Genomic DNA, 24,372 nt, shown 5'->3' on the forward strand with positions numbered 1-24,372 from the left:
ATAAAATTAAATAAAGTTTATAATGTATTTTATAATAAAATTAAGGTTATTTATTATTGAGTCTATTATTTTCAGAGGTCTTTTGACAAAAAAATCAAAATAATGTCATTTTAAAGGATAAAATGTAGATTTAGACAAAGAATAAATGAAATAGAAAGAGTTCACTAATCACACATGGCTTTCTCCCACTTCCATTTTAAAGCCTTAAAGAAGGATAAGAGAATTATCACTATTGTAATGAAAACTATGACTATTCAAGATGTCAGTCAAAGGAGATTAAACTTATGAAGAAATCAGAGCCTAATATGTGCAGATACAGACAAGATTTTTCCAGAAAGGTCATAGAAGCAGGTGACAAATAAGAATTTGTTGAGATACCAACATTTTACTTATTTTATTCATGCTAACTCTTCCACTTGGGGGATGGGTAGCAAACAGACCTTTCTCTTTTCCAGGTAGGGCCGTCATATGGCAGCTGAATGATACAGAAAACAACCAAACAGCTATGTTCAATGAGGCGGGAATGAGGAGCAACGAGAGACGGGGTAAGGACAGAAGGAGAGGGATGGTGCTTCAGGAGGAGGAAAGATATGTTCACAATCTTAGTTTCAGCTCCTTATTCAGGTTAGTACACCCAACAGCATGTTCAGCCCTTCTCCCACTGCCAATGGGGTGAAAAATTCAACATAATTTTGAGCAGCTCAAATGTCACCTCCTGAGAGACCTAATTCTTCACCCCCCAATCTACTAACTACTGTATTACTGTCTACTGTACTATATCACTTTAGTTTAATAATAACACATATAAGTAGCTCAGATCATCTAGTTTACTTGTTTATACCACACACATAAACACACACCCATTTTTTAAATATTTGGGGATTAGTGGACATGGTATTTAGAGAGACTGGTGTAACCTTAAATAATTGCAAAAGAAAAAAAAAGCTAAAAATCAATGAGTTAATGATTCAAACTTAGAGATTAAAAAAACAATTATAAACCACTGCCCTCCAAAGCAGTAAGTAGAAAATAAAGATAATTATCAGGATGCAGAAACCACAGAGCAAGTGTTGTAGAGCTATAAACTACCTACGAGGAATTCGTTTTTCTCAGTGAATAAAAAAAGAACTATGAGATGTTCTAGGGCTGTGGGAAAGAACTCAAGGAAGGAAGTATCTTGGGAAAAGGGTCCCTTCACAAAACTGCAATTCAGATTGGTTTGACAGTGTGTGGTTGGAGCCATCTCTGGATGGCAGGGAAATTTGTGAGTTTCCCTGGCCAGAACTGGCCCCCAGGGTGCTATTGACTGATGCTAACCACAGGGTTTCAGTGAAACTTTCCAGGAAGCTGGAGGTGAAGGGGTGCTTTTGAACTGTTGAGAACTCACTTGTGTAAAGGGTGAGGTGAAGTGGCTTAGCGTAGAGGGAGTGAGTGCTGCTTAACTCACTGCTGAAAAGCCAGATGGAGCACATGTGGAACTTTCTATTGAAACCCCTCAGATGAGTGCTGGTGAGCACGGATGTAAGACTCACAGATGCACTGTACACCAACCAAGCAACTGCAGGAGCCAAAATAAAGAAAAGCATAGAATCTCCAAGAGTCCCCTTCCAATTGTGCCCTCAGCTTACAGGACTTAATCCGGAGCAAGCTGGAAAGAGAGTCCAGAATTTCAAGCAGAGCAAAAAATAGTGGCTTTTGAGCTCAGAGGCAATAGATAAATAACTGATACAAATACAAAAATCAATAGAAGAGGGAAGTTATAAAGAGAGGATAACTGAGCTAATCACTGCTTACCTTAAAAACATTAATAAAATAATAAATGTCTAACAAAATTAATTAAGACAAGTAATAAAAGACAAAGCAAATATAAATGAAAACATTTCAGAAACAGAAGTTATAATAGAGAACTTTAGGAGCTAGTATACATGAATGCATAGAGGAAGTGTCTAAATGCCTAGAACAATAAAACGTAAAATTGACTCAAGAAGAAAAACAAAGAAATTGAAAAATAATTAAGAGATTCTAATAAATGAAGTGCTAGATAAGCATATTCTGACAAAATCTCGAGGAATGAACTATTCTATTGTTATGAGAACTCTTCCAGGCAACTGAAAAAATGAATACGATCAAACTCACAGTGAAGTGATTTTAACCTCATAGAATAAATGGATCAGACTTTGTATAAATTTGTGTCCAGCATTGTTAAGGAAGGCTGCAACTCTGCCTCAGTCCTGATAATAAATTCCTACTTTATGATTTTTAAAAAAATATTGTTCAGAATCCAGCAATATTAAAAACAAACTTGAAATATTTAACAATATTAAATATATAATGACAAAATTGAGATTATAAAATAAATACAAGTGCTATAACATTAGAAATTTATAGGAGAAAAAATACATGACTGCTTTATAAATACAGAGAAATGATTTGATAAAATTCAACATATTTCATGGTAATAAAGTAAACCTTAAGCAAATGTGATGAATAGCATCTACTAAAACTAATAGGAAACATCTTTCTTAATTGAAATTCTATGGAAATAATTCATTTCAAAACAAGGAATTTGACGCAAGTAAGGTTATCACAAGTTCTATTCTATGCTGTGTAATAAGTCTTAGCTGCAAGAATATAATGGGAAAAATAAATCAAAAGCAAAGAATCATAGAGGGAAAATAAAGTATAATTCTAAATGTTAAAATATATATATATGCTCTTATTTTAATAATTTTGGTTTCTCAATGTGACTAAGTATTATATGCAAATTACTTGCATTTTAATACTGTAACAACAAAATATGGCAAAACAATTCTAAATGCACCATATAAAAGAGCTGTACATAATAATAGACATAAATAAATGTAAAGTAGATATAACTAGTAAAAAATTATTAAATGTTAAAGACCTTTATACAGTCTTAAAAATTAGAAACAGTCTGTATATCTGGGAAAGAAAATTTATTATTTTATATAGTTCAATTCTCTTAAGATTGAGCAAAATCTTCAATTTGATTATTTTTATATGGGTATTTTTATATTTTATGGGTATTTGTATATTATATAGTTTTATGTGTACAAAATAATCTGTCAATATTTATGTACCTTACTATGTGATTGTCCATGCTAAGTCTAGTAATCATCTCACTGTGCAAACTTATCACATGATATTGATTATATTTTAATAAAGATACAAAGGGATTTTTATGAAACCTTGGAAAACTGGCTTTCAAACTCATATAGATGAGCACCTTCCAAATAATTCAAAATACTTTAGAAAGAGGGAGATTTGAAAACTTTCTGTGAAGCTATAATAACTAAAAGTGTGGTATTGAGATAGACAAATTCATTAATTAGATGTAATAGAAAACAGAAAACTAGGATATCATTATATAGAACTATTTGTCTAAAGCAAATTGGCAAGGAGGTAAAATTACTCACCACATGATGCCAGACAATATTTATTTATCCCCTACTATGACCTATATTGACATATACATTCCAGATGGTTTAAGAACATAAATTTTAAAAATAAAACTTTAAAGGTTTTAGAAGAAAATGTAAGAGATGTGAAAAATTGATTCTGACTTTGTGGGAGGGAAGGATATTTTTTAGCCTCCCCTGAGGACATGCTTATTGATTTTGGAGAGAGGAAGAGGGTGGAAGAGAGAGAGGGAGAGAAACATTTGTTTCTTTCATTTCATTCTTTATTGTCTTAATAACTGTTATTTATCTGTCTTAAAATTCACTAATTCTTTCCTCTGGTTGGTCTAGTTATTGATGAACTCATCAGAAAAATATCCATTTCAATTTTTTATTTTAGCATTATCTCTTTGAATAATTTCCCACTTTCTAACATAATTTCTCATTCGTTCATAGTGTACATCTTTTACTGTATTCTTTTTAGAACCTTTCACATTTTAATAGTCCTTGCCTCAAAGACTCTGCCAGTAATTCCAAAGTTCATGCCACATAATGTTCTATCTACTACTTACTGTATTTTGCAGTTGGCCCCTATTTCTGTATTTCTACATGTATACTGGAACTTATGATTAAACCTTAGATATTGTGTGTGAAGGAACATTAGGGAAAAATAAATAATGTTTATGGCCAGGATAGGGTGTGTCCCTTCCTCTATCACTTCTGTTAACATAACCTATAGGTGTTTTATCAGCATCCTACTTAGATTCAGTTCATCACAAGTTTCAGATGCTGTAAGTGTAGAATTAGAAACTATCCTTTAACACAGTTCGGGACCTCAGTGTGAGATTTGCTTTATTTTCCTTCTCTGCTTTCAATGGGTCTTTGTAGTTATTACAGGTTTATAGATCCTATATATCTGTGTCTCTCTGTTTTTAGTTCGTGGAAGTTTCCTTTCCATTTTTCCACCCCACCCTCACATTTTAGCAGACTTCAATACTTGTGTATGAACCTGGGCAGTGAGGGTTCTCTCAGGAATTATTCTCTTATTCCAGACATAGGTGACTTCTGCTTCATCACGCTTTTGGAAAAACCCTGAAATCTGTCTCAGCTCTCCTGCCCTTCCTTGGGTTAGATATATGTTGATTCAAGCTCACTGAGACACCTAAAGATTTCTTTATTTTTCTACCCTCTGTCACACGTTGGGAACAGACAGTGATTTTTCTTAGTAGTCCTGACGTAATAGTCATGGTATCAGCCACTGTGGTCTCATGATGGGGTAACCCAAATTGTTTCTCTGTTCTCCTGAGCTAATCTTGTGAGCTCAGGTGCCCACACACATAATTACAGTTCATAGAAAATAACTGATGGTGGTTATTGACTATCTTTGTGTCTGGGCTCTGGGATATTATAAACCATTATGTCAACTTACAATTACAGATTGGTAATTTCAGAATAGGCATGAGGATGTAAATTATGGGATAGAAAACAGGTCAATAATATTGTTATAATATGTATGATACCAGTTGGATACTAAAAATACCAGGGGATACTCTGTAAGGTAATGATTATCTAGCCACTATGCTATACACATAAAACTAATACAAAATCATATTGAATGAAACTGTAATTGAAAACTAAAATTAAAAAATTTGGAAATGTATTTTCTTTTTGCATCCATCTATAGCATCTTATCTTTTCTCCTGCTTCTCTGCCAGGGATAAAAGGAGAGCAAGGGCCCTTTTCTCCTAGGACAACCTTGTCAGTTCAGAACGCTAGCTCTGTGATAGGCTCACAACATGAGTTTTGTAAGTAATGTGACTGTTCTCATCCTTATGTCAGATAACAATTTTTTGAAACTTTCCATATCTAGTGTAAGGAGCTGCTGAAGTCCTAGTCCATGACTTCAAGCATAAACCTTGAAAAATTAACCTCATTATCTATTTTTCTGTCACATTTTCTATTTTACTGTATTATTATTTTAAATTATTCTTCTAAGAAGGACAAATAACAGCTTAAACTTGCTTAGCACAAGTAGAGCCAGCATAATACAATGTAAAATATAATTAGACAAATTATCACCAGTTATGATGTTCACTTGTAACATTTCCAAATAAGAACAGTTAAACCGTCACATACCACATTTACAATACAAACTCTACGAGTTTACGTATTGCTGGAGATAGTATCTTCATGAACTAAGCGATGTTCTTGATGCATTTCTACAGTAAGTGAATTTAAATAACATATATATGTGATTCTTTATTCCTCAGGTTATAAATCCATCATGGTTGAGGACAATTGTTTTGTTTATCTTTTGATATAATTGCCTATCATGAGAATTAGCATTGATGATTGAGGTGATTATAATACAGCAGATATACATTGAAGTGTGTATATATTACTATGTCTAGAATTTTTCTCAAGGTTATTAAAGTATTTTTAAAGATATATAGATGATTTTTTAAGTGAATAGGTTAATTCATTATTCAGAGAAACCATATTGAAAAGGCCTTTGCTTCTTGAAGAATCAATTTCTAAAGTAAAATGTGGTCCATAAATAAACACATATTGTGTGTAATATTTACACATAAATATTTATTAAATGTGCTTGTGCAAAGAATAGCTTCTTAAAATAATTAAAAATATTTTTTTCTTTTTTCTTTTTGTTTGCAGCCAGAAAGCAAACTGTACACTCACAAATACCACGAACTTAGAAAATCATAAAGCTGTTGCTGTAGTAACCAGTTGAGAGTGTCAGGCCTCTCAAACTCTTAACGTCTCTAAAGTTCTTATTCCCTTCTTCATCTCCATCTACCTTTCTATCTACACATATTTATTCCTTTTCAAAGGCAGATTGATTTTATTTGCTTTGTTTTCATAGATACCTCCCTGGAGAAATAGAGAATTGAACTGAATTGAATTGAATTGAATATATGAATTAAGTCAGTAATTTAAAAATGACCTTCTTCATTTTAGCTGATTATCCTTCTGTTACTCTAAAATGTTGAAAAGATGTGGGTTTACTATAATTGGCGTGTGTATCACTGCACGTGGAGGCCACTGGAGGCTCTGGATCACAGAAGACGTCTGGAAGAGATAGCAACTGGTCTTCTAGGTTTTATCTTTCCCCAGGGAACACCTTTACAAATTTTTCCTCCTAAATATCAAAAGAGAACAAAAATTTCTAAGTGGCACTGTAGCTTAAAAAAGACTACCAAAAGACACCCCCTCACTATCAACACCATGAGCTTTAGCTGCTAGAATAATCCTGAAATTTAAGACAATGTTGTATGATTTGAAAGTTAGTGATTCCAGTAATTTTTTTGTTTTTTCCTATTCTAAAATAGAGCAACCACTCTTCTCTCTCTATTATCACTAAATCCAAATGTGTAATCTAAATGTGTTATATTTGTCATAAAATCAATTAACCACCTCTTGACATGTACACAAAAATAGCTCCATGGAATCAGGAGACAAAACCACCACTCTCTCCTATGTTCTGAGATCACTAGTGTTTTAAAAATAGGAAATATGAGGTCTGTCTAGAGTGTATCCAGCCATGCAATATGAAAAACGGACATTTACTGAAGAAGGTATTAAATATAAGAAACATTGTACAAAGGACAATGATACCTCAGTCCCCTTCAAAGTAGGTACCTTGGGACCTCACGTAGTTTTCCCAGTGTCTCTTCCACTGTTCAAAACATTCTGTAAAATCTCTTGTTGGAATTGCCATCAGCTGCTCTGTCATATTTCCCTGAATCTTGAGGGTCTGAAATTTCTTCCCTTTCAAAGGTGATTGTAGTTTTGGGAAAAGCTGGAAGTTACAGGGCACCAAATCTGGCTGTAGGGGGGCTGAGTCATGTTGAGCATTCTTACATGTTCTGTTTGCTGTAGGCTTTCAAGAACATGGATCATTTTCAATAGATTCTTGACCACCTTTGAAGCGTTTGTGCCACACTTTTATTTTTATTTTTATTTTTATTTTGCACTGAACTCACTGCATCATCCCTGAAAGCCTCAGAATCATCCGATTAGTTTCCATGGAGGAATTTTCAAGCTTAACACAAAATTTGATGCAGGTTCATACCTCTACTTGTTCAGTCATTTTGAATGTGATGGTGACACTGTACAAATGCTCACTCAACAGCATCTACCATCCCACTGACTAGTACAGTGAAGTCATCACTGTTCACACATGTGTGTCCCAGTTCACTCTCCTTGGCTGCCAGGTTACATCCATGTCATGCAAATCTTCCTCATTTTATTAACAATGGCTAGATTTTTTTCAGACTGACTTCTTATATGGCTGCATCTTTTATTTCACCACTATACTCTATTTAGATCTTTATCCAACTCTTATAATACTTATTAAAATTATTTTATTTACATGTTGCTCCTGGTATACTATGACCTTTTTCATTTCTAGAACGCTTTCTTATTCATCTTTGAATATAGGGTTCAATATAAGTAACACCTGCTTGAGTATGGCTGCTGGGTAATAAATAGTTGTAATAATTTATAGTTTTCATTGGAACATTTCACCTAAAATATCACGTGGTGTGCTTGAGTGTGATAGGGTTATGTTACAGAATTATATGCTTATCATTGTTTAATAAAAGATTTTGTGCCCTGGCTGGTGTAGCTCAGTGGATTGAGCACGGGCCTGTGAACCAAAAGATCGCAGTTCAATTCCCAGTCAGGCACATGCCTGGGTTGCAGGCCAGTTCCCCACAGGGGCCAGTCCCAGTAGGGGTCGCATGAGAAGCAACCATACATTGATATTTCTCTCCTTCTCTCCTTCCCTTCCTTTCTAAAGCTAAGTAAATAAAATTTAAAAAAAAAAAGATTTTGTGATGAAAAGGGACACTATTTGTGCCAGACCACATACATGTCATTGGTATTAGGCATCGTGTGAGAACTGGGATCGGAAAAATGAAAGGAGCCTAACTCCAAGGGAGTGTAATGGGATTTAATTCTGCCTTTTACAAAAAAATTCTGAGCATTTCTATATTTGATTTTAGTCATGCTATAAAACTAAACTGAGTTTTCCATTTTAAATGTATATTAAGAGGGTACTCAATGTTGGGGAAAGTGATATAGTCAGTAAAACCCTATGTAAATTTTCAACTCTTACCAGAACATTCAAATCGGGATTACTTATGTAAATGTGTAACATGTGTGTGCCATATAAATTTTTTAAAAATTGATTCCAATGGTATAAGACCTATTTTACTTCAGGCATATATGAATTCAACATCAGAACTTAATCCAGATATTATTTTTTCAATCTTTCACTATTTCCAGATGGCCTCATAAAAGAGTCTTTTTAACTTGGTTATAACAAGCAGTGTGGGAAGTATTGTCATGATTTTATGTCACTCAGAAGTGCTTTCTATCAGCTCTCAATTCTGAGTGACATTAAATACTAGTCTTTTGGTAGTAAGAGTTATAGGCATGTCACTCACAGAAAGGAGAATATTAATTTTATGTAGAAGTTCTAAGACTTATGGACAAACTTTTTCCTTTTAAACTTAGGGATCTTAATTCCCTGAGTTTATTGGGGATTACTAATTTACATTATAGACATCAACTTATCCTATATTCTTAGATACAAACTCTGGGTTTTATTTTATATACATATATATGGGTAAGCTATTGCAAAAGCACTAAAATTTTGGAAGAATATTCAAATTTTATTTAAAGCTAGCATTGTCTTCAATTAAATTTTAAGTAAAATGCTGTATTTTCAACGCCATTACATAGTTCCGTGTACTTAGGATCCTTCAGAGAATACATGTGACTCCTAGATCTAGCAGGAAATTATTCGAACGAATAAACCTATTACTTATCAAACCATTTTATGAAACAGTTGTTGCGTTACAAATCTGAGTCCCTCAGCAGACCCAGTTTGTATTATATATTTATCTTCTTTCTCACAGTTTTTTATTTTTCCTAATTTTTTAATGAACAAATTTAATATGTTGCTTCTTACAAAACCATTATGCTAAATTTAATAACCTGAGATTACCACAAATTTATGGTACATATTCTCTTATTACTTTCAATTTTTGTTTTTAGAATAAGGTTTCAAAATAATAGAAAGTTGAAAATATTAACTCAATATTTCTGACTATTCCATAGATATTAAGCTCTTTTAATATCTCCAGGCTTCTCTACAGTAAAACTGTTTTTATATTTAACAGCAGGGTATGCTACAAAGAAATACGCGCTGTATATATCAACAGTCAAAGACCCAAACACTCCAATATCTGGAACCTCTTCTGGTGATTGCCCACAAATAACGAACTATGGCATCTGACTGACTTAGAAGTCTTTTTACTGCAATATATTTTCAATGCTAGAAGGCACCACACATGCCACAGCCTATAACTGTGCAACAGAGAAGACCAGCCAGGTGCTACACATAAATAGAACAAACTGAGATGTGCATAAGTGTTCTAAGATATATTTAAAAGTATTACATTTCTTTTTGTTATTCGGAAGCAAATGATGTTGATTGATTTAGATATTAGTTGGTATCTTCGTGGTTGTCACTTTTAATAGGAAAGCTTTCTGGCAACAATATGGAATATCATTAAGCTCTTACTTATTAAAAATATTTGGGATTTAGATTTATCATTGTAACAGAACCATTTGGTTCTATTCCTCTGGATTCTATTGCCTGCTGCCAATAAGAACTGTGACTCTCAATGCCAGAGTCTCATAAAAAGGAAAGGAACTATCTATCCAAAAGTTATACGGGTTTAGAATAATGGTGGATTTCTGCCACTAAATCTCACTCCCTTTAGAAACAAAGACACACTCACAAAGACACAGTCCTACCTCCCCTTGCTAAGCCAAGCCAGTCAGAGGTGCTGTATCTGAGGAAAAGAAATAGAAGTCTGTAGTACAGCCAGGCAGATTCCCCCCTGTATCCTGGCTTCCTCCAGTTGACCACACTCACCTACCTATGCTCCTGCTCTTAATGTAAAACTGTATCCTCACGATGGGCCAGGGAAGCCTTCTGCAGCCTTTCAAACCATGTGGCCAAGGCCTCAAACTGCTGCTACATCCTGACTTTGTTCTCCTTCTTAAACTGTGTGGTCAAGAGCATGAGAGAAAGAGGGAGCCTCTCATGGCTCTGCTACTCTCAAGGTCCAGAGCTCCCACAAGGATGGGGGGCAAGAGAGAGGGGGGGAGGGGGGAGAGGGGGGAGGGGAGAGAGAGAGACTGGTTGCCCCTTGCCTGGAATTAAATCCCAGTGCAGATCTTCCTCCATAACTCGTTTCTGACTCCTCCCACACTGGGTTACACCTGGAAGCACACTGGTCTCTATTGCTTTTCTGAGTGCCATTGTTAATCCAGGCAGGCTTCCTCCTATGACCTACAAATGAAACTTCCTTCCTGCTCTTGCCAAGGCCAGGTAAAGCAAGCCCCTGCCCCTCTCCCTGGCTCTGAGCAGGCACAGCTATTCAACATTAGTAAAACACTGGCCAAGTCCTTTAGGTATGCAGAGTAACTCTCAATGGTCCTTCTCTTTTCCCTCAGACTTTCTTCATCTTGGGGACCTCTAGTTTAGTACCCTGTTGCATTATAATTGGTTAATATAAATAAATTAAATTAAAAGGAAATTAAAGCTTTTTTACCAAGTGATTCTAAGTAGTTATTTGTAATACCAAATAATACAATTTTCACAGAATTAGCTTTAAATATTTGAACAATTGACCTCACGTGTTTAGAAGCAAATATTAATGATTTATTTATTGATATTTTATCATCTTTTTATACTAATTAAATTATTTTATATAACATAATTAAATGACAGAAATCAATAAATAAAGAAGGACATATAAGATAAATGGTTGATACAGATCTGAAAATGAATTTAAAAACTGTAAAAAGCATAAGCATAAATCTGGAGCAGGTATGGGTTAGAATTCTGACTCTTGGAAAAGATGTGTGGAAAATATTAAAAATTGTGTATGAAGTTGCTCATACAGTGTTTACATAATATGTGCTAAATAAGTGATAAATGTCTTAATATACTAGTGATAATAATAAATACTATATTCAGAAACATTTTTATACTCAGTCTATGTAGATCACAGTAAATTCCCAGCAAACTGTTAATCTGAATTACATAAAAAATAAGTCACATAGCCCTGGCTGGTATACGTCAGTGGATTAAGCAGGGGTCTGGGAAGTGAAGGGTCACAGGTCGGATTCCCAGTGAGGATGTTACCGAACAAGGGGGGGGGGGCAATATTTGGCCCACCCAGGGATGCCAAAAACTTCTTCAGAAAACAGAGGCCCCTCCCAAGGACGGTATACTAATATCTATTGGGCTCTTCTGTCCGCTGCCAATTGGAAAGACATCTCTCAATGCCAGAGATTTGTGAAAAGGAAACAAAATGTTTATTTAATGCTATTCAGGCCTAATGCCTTCCTTAAAATATTGAAGTCTTTAAGGGTATATACCTACACACACACACAGCACTCCCTTCTCCCACTGTCCCAACTCTGGGTACCGTAAATCAGGAAAAGAGCACACGTCCGTTTTCAGGTCGCTGGCACGTGAGCTGCGTCGTCTGCCTGTCCAGGCAAGATCTCCAATTAATCCAAAGTCATGCAGCACCTTCCACTGGGAAGAGTTCTTTGTACCAAGTTCCAGTCAAAGTCTCTCCTGGTTTCCAGGCCACTCAGCCAAAGGGAGCACCCCAAAGCCGCCTGGGCCTCTTTTACCAAAGCCGCACTCCACCAAAGGCGCGTCTTTCTTCTTCACCTGGCCGCAGGGATCTCCATTCTGGCAAAGCTGCGTGGTTTTCCCTTTCACCTGGCCAAGAAGGGGTCTGCACTCTGATGAAAGTGCATGGCTCTCCCTCCTAATGGCTACAGGAGTCTACATCTTTCCAACACAGTGTGGCTCTCCCCCTCACCTGGCCAAGAGGGGGTCCTCACTCTGCTAAAGCCACATGCCTCTCCCACAGGCACTATCTCAGAGAAGCAGCCCCAGTTCCTGCCTGGGTAGCAGCCACTCACTTCTCCCTCGCCCAAAACTGGCCACAGCTATTTAACATATCTATGAAACGAGTTAAAGGTTATAGATATGTTAAATAACCATTCCAGAGGTTAGCTGCAAAACTGTTGCTATGCAAAACAGCTCTCGATGGCCCTGCTCCATTTGTCCCTTCCCCCAACTGACACCTGGGAGGGGGGAGGGTGTTGAGGACATCTTAATAATATTTCTTTCCAATATTCCTATACACTTGAGTTCTGGACACCATTCCAAATCTTTTCTGGGCCCCCCCTTGGCTGCACCCTGTATCAAGGACACATGCCTGGGTTGCTGGCCAAGCACCACCCTCCAGGGGTTGTGAGAGAAGCAACTACACATTGATGTTTCCCTCTCTTTCTCTCTTTCTTTCCCCACTCCCTAAAAATAAATAAATAAATAAATAAATAAATAAATAAATAAATAAAATCTTTAAAAGAAGTCACATAATTAAAATTACTTTACCTCTCCATAGCTCTCAAAATACAAAAGCATGAGTCAACATGCTTATTTGTTAATAACACAACTACATAATNGCCTAATGCCTTCCTTAAAATATTGAAGTCTTTAAGGGTATACACCTACACACACACACACACACAGCGCTCCCTTTTCCCACTGTCCCAACTCTGGGTACCGTAAATCAGGAAAAGAGCACCCGTCCATTTTTTTTCAGGTTGCTGGCACTGTGAGCTGTGTCGCCTGCCTGTCCAGGCAGGATCTCCAATTAATCCAAAGTCATGTGGCACCTTTCACTGGCAACAGTTCTTTGTACCAAGTTCCAGTCAAAGTCTCTCCTGGTTTCCAGGCCACTCAGCCAAAGGGAGCACCCCAAAGCCGCGTGAGCCTCTTTTACCAAAGCCACACTCCACCAAAGGCGCGTCTTTCTTCTTCACCTGGCCGCAGGGATCTCCATTCTGGCAAAGCTGCGTGGCTTTCCCCTTTCACCTGGCCAAGAAGGGGTCTGCACTCTGCTGAAAGCACGTGGCTCTCCCTCCTAATGGCTACAGGAGTCTACATCTTTCCAACACAGTGTGGCTCTCCCCCTCACCTGGCCAAGAGGGGGTCCTCACTCTGCTAAAGCCACATGCCTCTCCCACAGGCACTCTCTCCGAGAAGCAGCCCCAGTTCCTGCCTGGGTAGCAGCCACTCACTTCTCCAAAACTTGGCCACAGCTATTTAACATATCTATGAAACCAGTTAAAGGTTATAGATATGTTAAATGACCATTGCAGAGGTTAGCTGCAAAACTGTTGCTATGCAAAACAGCTCTGCTCCATTTGTCCCTTCCCCCAACTGACACCTGGGAGGGGGGAGGGTGTTGAGGACATCTTAATAATATTTCTTTCCAATATTCCTATACACTTGAGTTCTGGACACCATTCCAAATCTTTTCTGGGCCCCCTCCTGGCTGCACCCTGTATCAAGGACACATGCCTGGGTTGCTGGCCAAGCACCACCCTCCAGGGGTTGTGAGAGAAGCAACTACACATTGATGTTACCCTCTCTTTCTCTCTTTCTTTCCCCACTCTCTAAAAATAAATAAATAAATAAATAAATAAATAAATAAATAAAATCTTTAAAAGAAGTCACATAATTAAAATTACTTTACCTCTCCATAGCTCTCAAAATACAAAAGCATGAGTCAACATGCTTATTTGTTAATAACACAACTACATAATGGAGAAAGATTTAATACACTCAATAAATATTAATAATTTAAAAATAATTATGAAAAATAACCATGTCTATACGAGCCAAGTTGGACCTTAATTTCTAATTGTTGCAAGAAAGTATTATTTGTTAATGTTTCTCATTACTTGACTTTTAATTGTTGTAGCACAGATTTTTAAACATAACTTCAGGCCATATCCAGTTAATCAGAATTTAATCAGGTGCCTTTGAATATAATTTTCTGACTAGCTTCCAAGATGAATGTGAAATGCACTAAAATATGAAAGCGTTTTGTATAGTTTTCTACTCACTTAGAAGAGTTTGTGTAATTTATCTATTTAACTTTGTTGGAGCCAAGTAAAACAAAAGGCAGGGATGAAATAACGGCAAGGTTCTGCCAAATATGCAGGATGTAGAACTTAGACCCCCCGAGGGGTTTACCAAGCTGCCTTCCCATCTCACTTCTATCCCTCACCATCTTCCGAGAGAGGTTTGCTCAGACAGTTCTAATTCAGTTATCCTTACAACTTATGAAAAAAATGTAGGATTTTATAATCTCTGTCCCTGTTTAAAATATCTTCTCATTGCACTTTTTGTTTCTCCTGCTTTTATCGTAACCCAGACACGTAAGTATGTGACATGCTTCACGTGCCATCTGGGGTTTTTAATGACCTAAACCGCCACGCCACATATACTACATTATGAATAGTATGTATTCCTGTTCTTGAAATTCCTTTCTTTTTTTAAGATTTTATTTATCTTTAGAGGGGAAGGGAAAGAGAGGGGGAGAGAAATGGCAACGTATGGTTGCTTCTCATGCGTCCCCTGCTGGGAACTGGCCTGCAACCCAGGCATGTGCCGTGACTGGGAATCCAACCGTGATCCTTTGGTTTTCAGGCCCGCGCTCAATCTACTGAGCTACACCAGCCAGGGCTTGAAATTCTCTTTTTACTTTTCCATGTGGTCTGATCACAAGTTTCAACTTATAACCATGTTATTTTCTGTCTTTACTTGCTTAAGATTTTGTTCATTCTCCTTTCTAACCTCAGGTTCCCTGGAAATTCAATTTTTATATTATTATTTTTATTATTATGCAGAGTAAATTCATACCATTTCTATTTCAGATTCCGGGTTCAATCTTTGAATTGTGAAACCCTAATTTAATTGCACTGCCTTACAAAACAACCACACACATAAAATAAGATAATAATTCAGACTTTCATCTTATAAAAGAAGGAATTATCAGTGATTGACAAGGGCTTCAAAATTTCAGTTAATCTTTCTTCCTCTCTAGGCTCAGTAGAAAAGTCACTATGAAGATTTAGTGGTCCACTTAAATATCAATGCCACCTTCTAGAAGGCAAAACTACCTATATTTCAACCTGGTTTAAATTATTTTGCTATCCACACACAGATACCTGCAGTCAAACTGAGGAAATATAGTATGTATTTGAATACATGAAACATTTTTTTAATTTTATTTATTTATCTTTAGTAGGGAAGGGAAGAAGAGAAATATCAATGTATGGTTGCTTCTGGTGCATCCCCTGCTGGGAACTGGCCCCTGCTGGGAACTGGCCTGCAACCCAGGCATGTGCCCTGACGGGGAATTGAACCGTGTGATCATTTGGTTCACAGGCCCGCACTCAATCCACTGCGCTACACCAGCCAGGGCTTGAATACATGAAACATTTGAATGGAATAGAACATAAAAAGATTCAATGTAATCTAGTGAAAGGATAGCACTCAATCCACTGAGTATTTGAAATTACACCATTTACTTTCTGAATTTCACGTTCTTCGTGCAACAAATGTATTAACACTTGCCTTGTATAATAAATACTTTGCAGAGTTTCTGGAATGCAGCAAGTAGTCACCTCAATGTGGCTATTCTATAGTAGAATGTTAGAATTAAAAGGGACCTTAAACTTCACCAGCTAAACATCCATTCATTTATGTATAAACAGACCAAAAGAAAGGTATTCAGTTGATCAAAATATTTGTGAAGGAGAAGCATATTCCAGGCATTAAGAACAGAAAGCAGCAAAACTCTGGGTGAAGACAGAGAACAGTGGCCCGAGAAAATGCATGCACTCGAAGGGGTCATGCTGAGACACGACACCAAGTATTACATGAGAGCAGACACAGCTGGAATGAGTACAACCGAACAACTACTCACATTATCTGAATTCATTTAACCATTTCATTCATTCATTTCATTCTTTAAATAAAAATAAGTTGTCTCTAGTGAGGGAATCAAGGAAGGGGTATGACAGTTTAGTAGTGAGACATTTCAGGAAAAGTCAGCCTCCAGTGGGATTCTGAAGAGCTGAAGGAATAAGTAGTAGAGAAACAGTCAGACATAGGAAAAAACAAAGTATTTTGCTTTCCTAGGGCTTCACGTGTGTTTGATTCTCAGGGTTTGATTTGGACTCCAACATGTTATTACAGCACAGTAAATTGATTGTGATTCTGTTTACCAAAATCTCAGTTGATTTAAAACATTCTTTAATTTTTCAGCTTGTTTTGTTCTTCTGGAGTCACTGGGAACTTTTAAAGCACCTGTTGTGTATCTGACAATTGAACACTTACAATTTAACAATAGACATTCAAGAAACAAGTTAAAATCAATACAAAAAACTAAACCACAATACAAAGTAACATGGAATCAGGGGGTAGATTGATTGGTTCAGTTTCAAGTGCTATAAGCATTCAGAAAAGGGAGATCACCGTGACTGATGCTTTCAGAACCTACTCATAGAGAGGCAGAAATAGATGTCCCCATAAAGAAAGTGCGCAATTTAATAGATTAATGCATTGAAGTGACAGTCTTTTTCGGGAACGGGCATTCTACAAAGCCAATACAGAGAAAGCAATGAATATAATGTGTCTTTGTGTAGAAATTGTTTTTAGATGCATTTGCTTTTCTCAATTCCTTTTTCTGATTTTCACTTCTTAGCCATTGATATTTTTTTGTATTTATTCTCTCTTTCTCTCTGAGTTAAGGGTAGGTTATAATTTAAACTATCTTCAAGATATCTCACTTTGTAGAAGGTTAGTTGTTTATACATAAATGTGCAAGTTATTTAAGAATAAAATTCATACAGTTACTCTTGCATGAAAAACAACTGGAAATGTATACATAAGGAAAAATTTCAAGATAATTAAAGACATAAAAGTAACAAAATTATTTATTCATTTTAAGGATGCTCATCTTGGTACGGATATACTGGAGAAGAAGGAGAGGGAAAGAAGCACAGATTTGAAGACAAAGAGGGTTGAACACTGTGGACATCCTGTTTGGGCATTTTCCATATTTTGAAAATAAAATTTTACTTATTTTAAAATAATGCCAATTTTGAAAATTATAGACAATTAGGGGGAAAAGTATTTCATTCAACAACAACAATTATACAACAAGTCACAAGCACTGGTGAGGATGTGGAGAAAGGAGAACTCTTGTGCACTATTGATGTGAATACAAATTGGTGCAGCCACTGTGGAGAGCAGTATGAAGCTTCCTCATAAAATTAAATATGGAATTGCTTTACGACCTAGAAATTACACTTCTGGGAATCGTCTGTCCAGGAAGGATCCAGCCATGTAATAGGAAGTGTCTATCCATGTAATATGAAAAACAGAGTCATTTATTGAAGAGGATACAAGATATAAGAAACACTGTACCTAGGACAATGATACCTCAGTTGCCTTCGAAGTAGGTACTTTGGGACCTCAGAGTTCTCCCAGTCACCATAATCCGTCTTCCTGTCCTATTTTCCTAAATCTTATCGATGGTCTGAAATCACCTCTGTTTCAAAGGTGACTGTAGTTCTGGAAAAAGCCGGAAGTTACAGGGTGCCAAATCTGGGCTGTATGGGCACTGAGTCACTTGGGTAATTTGATATATTGCCAAAAATTCTGAACAAGATGTGATACACGAGTGGGTGTGTTGTCATGATAAAGCTGCCAATTACCAGTTGCTCATAGTTGTGGCCTTCTGAATCATCCAAATGGTTTCTGAGGGGGAATGTTCCAGCTTACTGCAAAATTTGATGCTGATTTCTTGCTCTATTTGCTCAGTTATTTTGAATGTGATGGCCACACAGGACCCAGGCTCCCTCAATGACATCTACTACCCTAACTGATTAAAGCAGTGAAGTCGTCATTGTTAATGCATGAGTATTCCAGTCTACTCTCCTTGGCTGCCAGGTTACACTGATATTGCACAAACCATTTTCATTATAGTAAGAATGGTTGAACTTTTTCTGGACAGACCTGATATACACAAAGAAAGCCGAACACTAAATTTGAAAATTATTTGCATCCATATGTTCACTGCAGTGTCACATACAATAACCAAGATCTGGAAACCACCCAAGGGCCCATCAGTAGATGAATCAATAAAAAATGCTGTAATACATTTACATGAGGAACTATTACACGACCATAAAAAAAAGAAGACAATCCTAACATCTTACAAGAGCATGGATGGACCTGGAGATTGCTATGCTAAGTGAAATAATGCTATCAGAGAAAGACAAATATCATATGATATCACTTGTATGAGGGATCTAATGAACAAAATAATTTAACAAACAAAATAGAAACAGAATCATAGATAAATAGATTGATAGATGTCAGAGGGGATGGTGTTGGGGGTTGTATGGAAAAAGGTGAAGGGATTAATAGAATATATTTATATATAAATATTATATATATGTGTATATACATATATATATAACACATAGCCCACAGACAACGATACGATGAAAGTCAGAGGGAAAGGGAGTGGGACGAGTTAGAAGAGGGCAAAGAGATGATAAATGAGGACAAAAAGAGACGTTACTTTGGGCAATGAAGCGCATGATGTTTTCTCAAACTGTACACTTGAAGCAGTGTACAGTTCAGCAAAAACATCTGTGGTTTTGTTATCCAATGTCAACCCAATAAACTTAATAGAAGAAACCTTAGCACCTACACTTAAAAAAAACTATTATAAATATGGCATTGTAGTTTTTCCAGTTTTTTATAATTATGCTTTTTAGTTTTTATATTAATTAAACTCCGACAGCATATGTAATTCAGTATCTTCTCTTTTTTAATTTACTTTCATATCATAAGAAACTTTCACGTTTGCATACAATCCATGAAGACATAACATGAATTGCTACTTTGTGTGACTGTGTCATTATCGTTCTCATCACCACACTTCTCATCATCCTAAGAGCGGGTAGGTACTACAGGCTCTGACATAGACTAAAGATTTTTAAAGAAAAAAACTTTAACTCTCATAATAGTTATAATTATTATTATTATTGAATCACAAGGGTTAACTACCTTGCCTATATCCCCAGAGAACTGAGCTAGGGTTAAAAACAAGGAGTGTTGGACTAATTAATGTTAATCTACCTAGCAGTATGTCAGTGTGTTGTTTTCCCCAGCCCTCTATCAGAATTTTGAGTAAATTCCCTTCCCTATTTTTAATTCTATGTGTTTCTCAGTGAATTTCTGTATATCAGTTATACTTTCAAGGAAGTATATGAGATACTCTCAAACTCCAAACTTGGCTGAATTTAAAATATCTTTCACATGAATTCAAACTCAAATAAAAAAAATTATTGAAGGTAAAACTTTCCTATTTCAATCTTTCTAGACTTTTAACAGTTCTTTTAATTAAATGTTACATAGAAGATTCTCATTTTAATTTGAGGGTTTTATACTTTGAATAGTTTAAAATAACTTCAGAATTTAAAAAAGTTTACTCATATTATGAAAATATGTATAAATGGAACTCTTTTAATTGCCTTATGCCTAGAGTAGAATTAAATCTTTTTCTTACTTTTCTGTTTGCTAACATTATTTGGTACCATTTTTTAAAGATTTAATTTATTTATCTTTAGAGAGGAAGGGAAGGAGAGAAGGAGAGAAATATCAATGTATGGTTGCTTCTTGTGAGTCCCCCACTTGGAACTGGCCTGCAACCCAGACATGTGCCCTGACTGGGAATCGAACCGCGATCGTGTGGTTCGCAGCCCGCGCTCAATCCACTGAGCTACACCAGCCAGGGCCCATTTTTAATTTATTAAATATATTTTTATAACTTTCTAACATATAAAATATTCATTGGTCCTAGTTTATTGAAATTTTATAAGAAGAAAACTTTTCATGTATTATAATTATTAAGTTAATGCAATTATATATATATATAATTGTTTTATAATCTTGGAGACATAATGATATAATAAACATATTTTTATTCATTAATAAAATTTTGTTGGTGGCTAATGAACCAAAATATTTATGATATCTTGTTTTGTCCACATATTCAAAACTGTGGTTTTATTTATTATTGGAAAACAATTATCTAAATTCATTTGTGGACATATTTTACAATTATATACCTGCTTCTTAATGTTAAATAAAAAGGGAATGTAAAAGAAAATAGTATCTAAAAATTTATCCAATTCTATATTGATTCCTCATCACATAATAAATGTCTCTCCCTATGCCTCAATCTTGTAGGACTATGTAGAGATCAGGTCTCAGGACTGCCACAGGAGCTTGGAATACAGGCAGCAAATCCCTTAAAAGTGGTACCCAGAGAGAACTGATCTGGAAATTCCACACTCTGAGTCCTTCCAAGTCCTTTAGTTCTTCCAAAATGTTCACGAAAATGATGAGATTTAAAGGAAAGTAACACAAATCAGTGATGGTACCCTAAGGATTTAGGAAGAAATGTCAGCAACTGCACATTAAAAGAGAAGCAGAATTTGGGGTTTGAGACTTGCTTATTATAGGGATTTATTAAATAAAATAGGCTTTTCATTAATGTACTAGAGGAAATATGTCATAGGAGTGCATATCACTGCACAGGAAAAATATCTATACCCTCAACTAAAGTTAACATCAAAACATAATTGCCTTAATATTCTCTGAATTCAAATATCCAGATATCAAGGTGATTGTCCAGTAATTTGCAAACTATTAAAACATACTATTCATCAAAAGACGAGAACAGAATCCAGGGTCAATATAACATAATATTTTCATTAATGCATCATATGTATAGAGAAAAAAGAGAAGGATGAAACAGGGAAATGAGACAAAATATACAATACGAAAAAAAAACACACAGAGATGACCTGAAGGATAGAATTGGCATACAAGTACTTAAAATAATTGCTATGACTGTGGTTCAAAAATGAATATGATAGACCTAGCACTGAAATCTTGGTTTCTAATAACATTCCTCAATAAAATAAATCAGGGTCCTTGAAGAAATAGCTATTTCTAGGCCTGGGACTGGACATATGGACAATTGGCCTAGACCATGTTGTGGTTCCAGAAAATAAGGATGAAGTTAAAAATGAAACAAAATGAAAGCACATATATATTTGCATACATACAATAGCATAAAAATTATAAAGTTAAATCAAACATGCAGGAACCCTTATTGGGAACTCTGAAGAGTGAAACCTGGAACAACTTGGACAAAATAATAAATAAAGTTGTACTGTTTTATAACCAAGAGTATAAAATAAATATTCACGAGTCCATGCTGATATAAGTACATTCTTATATAAATAAATACATTGGGAAATAAGAGGCCAGTCCTCTATGTGAAGGGATTCCAAGTAATATACGTAAATAGTCTGCCTTCAGGAAGGTGCAATTTAATTCTTCAAACTGCTTATAATGACTTTGTTTCAAAGAGCACAGTATGAAAAGAGAATAAAAGAGTAACTTACAGTAAAAAAATAATAATAATATGAAACATACCAACATTGATGATGATTTAAGGCACCCTTGAAATAATCAAACATATGCTCAAGAAATTTATTTGACTTAATTTTTTAGATCAAAACATTCATTTTTTGTGTGTCACAAGTGCACAAATAATATCAAGCACTTAATAAAATAAGTATTTTTAGCCCTGGCTGGTGTAGCTCAGTGTATTGAGAACGGGCTTGTGAACCAGACAATTGCGGTTCGATTCCCAGTCAGGGCACATGCCTGGGTTGCGGGCCGGTTCCCAGAAGGGGACCCACGAGAGGCAACCATACATTGATATTTCTCTCCCCCTCTCCTTCCCTTCCGCTCTAAAGATAAATAAATTAAATCTTTAAAAAAATAATAATAAAATAAATATTTTTAAGTGTATCATCCTCAATTCTCTGTCTTAGAATTTAGTAAGCCATTTATGTTTAGGTTGCTTCGACACCTCTGAATGCTTTGAGGCATCCATCTTATAACCATGTTTCTCTAATTCAGCTTGTAACTAATTGGAGAAGTCATCTTCTACCTTCTCATCATCCCAATCACCCTTCCAGACATGTGCAAACAAGATTCAATATTCTATGAAAGACACGAAAATGCAGAAACTTTAAACATTATAATGTCCATTGTCCTTTCAAATATTATTTTTGTCCAAAAAATTGTCCAAAGTCCAGTTATTGTTAATATAAAGAGAATGGTTTGTGCAACATCAGTGTAACCTGGCAGCTGAGTAGAATGGACTGCAATGCACATATGTGAACAATGATGACTTCACTGTACTCGTCAATGGGGGGTGGTAGACATTGTTGAGTGAGCATGTGTACTGTGTGGCTGTCACATTAAAAAATGACTGAGTGAGTAGGGCAACAAATCTGCATCAAATATGTTAAGTTTGAACATTCCTCCACGGAAACCATTCAGATGATTCAGAAGGCTTTCAGGGGCGATGCAATGAGTGCAGCACAAATAAAAGTGTGGCACAAGGGCTTCAAAGCTGGTCAGGAATCTGTTGACAGTGATCCACGTTCTAGGAGGCCTGCAGCAAGCAGAATGCTTGAGAATGTTGAATGTGTCCAGGCTGCAGTCAACAAAGATTGGTGACTGACAGTGTGAGAACTAGAAGGTGATCTGGAGATTCTGAAAAGTACTGTGTCCGAGATTTTGATACAGGATCTTGGCCTGGAATGTGTCATATCAAATTTTGTTCTGTGGCTTCTGCTACCAGAGAAGAAGGAACATCATGCTGTAGGCGGCAGAACTGCGTGAGGTCCAAAGGTGCCTGCTTTGAAGGGGACTGAGGTATCATTTTCCTATGTACAATGTTTCGCATATATTCTTCAATAAGAAAGCTCTAATTTTTATGGTATATAGCTGGATATTTTCTGGACAGACCTCATACATGTGAAAAAGCATTAACTGTCATAACAACTTCAAACAAAACTAGAGAATTGAAACAGAAATGAAAATGAGAAAGATGATCATTTAGGAGATCCCAGCACTTTGAAAGATGTTATATAAATACTGAAGAATTTAAATGAAAATTTGCATGTGATATAAAATGGAAATCAACAGGACATCTAGAGGACTTAGTTTATTTTCTAGCTCCATCTTTCACATGGTAGAGCAAGAAATAATATTTGTCAAGTTAATAAATGAATTAATTAATCTATCTTAATTTCTGCCTTTACACTAAACATAGTCAAACTTCACTTGCAAAAATTTTGGCCTATCAGAAATTCAAGAACATCCTTGCTAGCAGAAGCCTCTGCATTGTGCTTACCTCTCAAACAGTGAATACATTCCTAAGATAAACATTGACGTAGAAATGTTCTTCATATCAGAGGACAATTTCCAACTCATTCAGGAGAATAACACATTTTTCAGAGAATAAAGATGAAATGTTTGGAGTTTATTAATTTAAAATGGAATGTTTAGTATCCTCTGATATTATTTTGTCAATACAATACACACAAACTTTTAGTGTAGGTTTTATTTGTCTAGTCTATAACAAAATGACTTTTAGACATTTTATTTGTCTAAAATACAAAGAACACTATGTGCAACGAGTAGAAAAATAGTTAAGTTCCATTTACAGAGCAAAAGTCAAGGTGTCTGACTTGATGTCAAAGGCTGTTGAAATATATGTCATTCCATCCGTTCCCCTGATACACACACGTCAACACCGTCCGTTGTACCAGTTTAGCAGTGAAAAGAGAGAAGGCTTGGCAATTCCTTACTTTGTTTTCATTAGCATAGCTTCTGCTTTCCTGTCAGAATGTTCTTCTCTGTATATTAAAATGTACTGAAGTTGCCATTTACTTTTCTTCTCTTATAATGTTTTATGATTAAGAAATTAAAACAAAATATGTAAGCAAGTGCCATGTTTTATCTTAGTAGCATGTTCGATGAAACGTCCAATGGCGAGTGCTCATGAGAGGGCAGAGTGCC

The 24,372-nt window shown here is 35.8% G+C and overlaps 1 long non-coding RNA gene across 2 annotated transcripts in view; it reads left to right on the forward strand.

The window, feature by feature from the left end:
• LOC118985874 (uncharacterized) overlaps window positions 1-18,150 on the forward strand; it is a 44,860-nt gene extending 26,710 nt beyond the window's left edge. The window contains exons 2-4 of one of the 2 annotated variants that reach the window (XR_005066215.1): window positions 456-624; window positions 14,502-14,638; window positions 17,354-18,150. This is a non-coding gene — a long non-coding RNA (uncharacterized LOC118985874). The remainder of the gene's footprint in view (window positions 1-455; window positions 625-14,501; window positions 14,639-17,353) is intronic. The other variant, XR_005066214.1, reaches the window with a different exon arrangement.
• Window positions 18,151-24,372: the final 6,222 nt, after the last annotated feature.

The sequence above is a fragment of the Sturnira hondurensis genome, unplaced genomic scaffold (assembly GCF_014824575.4).
Source record: "Sturnira hondurensis isolate 20B ecotype Veracruz unplaced genomic scaffold, ASM1482457v3 Scaffold0004136, whole genome shotgun sequence".
In the NCBI taxonomy this organism is placed as follows: domain Eukaryota; kingdom Metazoa; phylum Chordata; class Mammalia; order Chiroptera; family Phyllostomidae; genus Sturnira; species Sturnira hondurensis.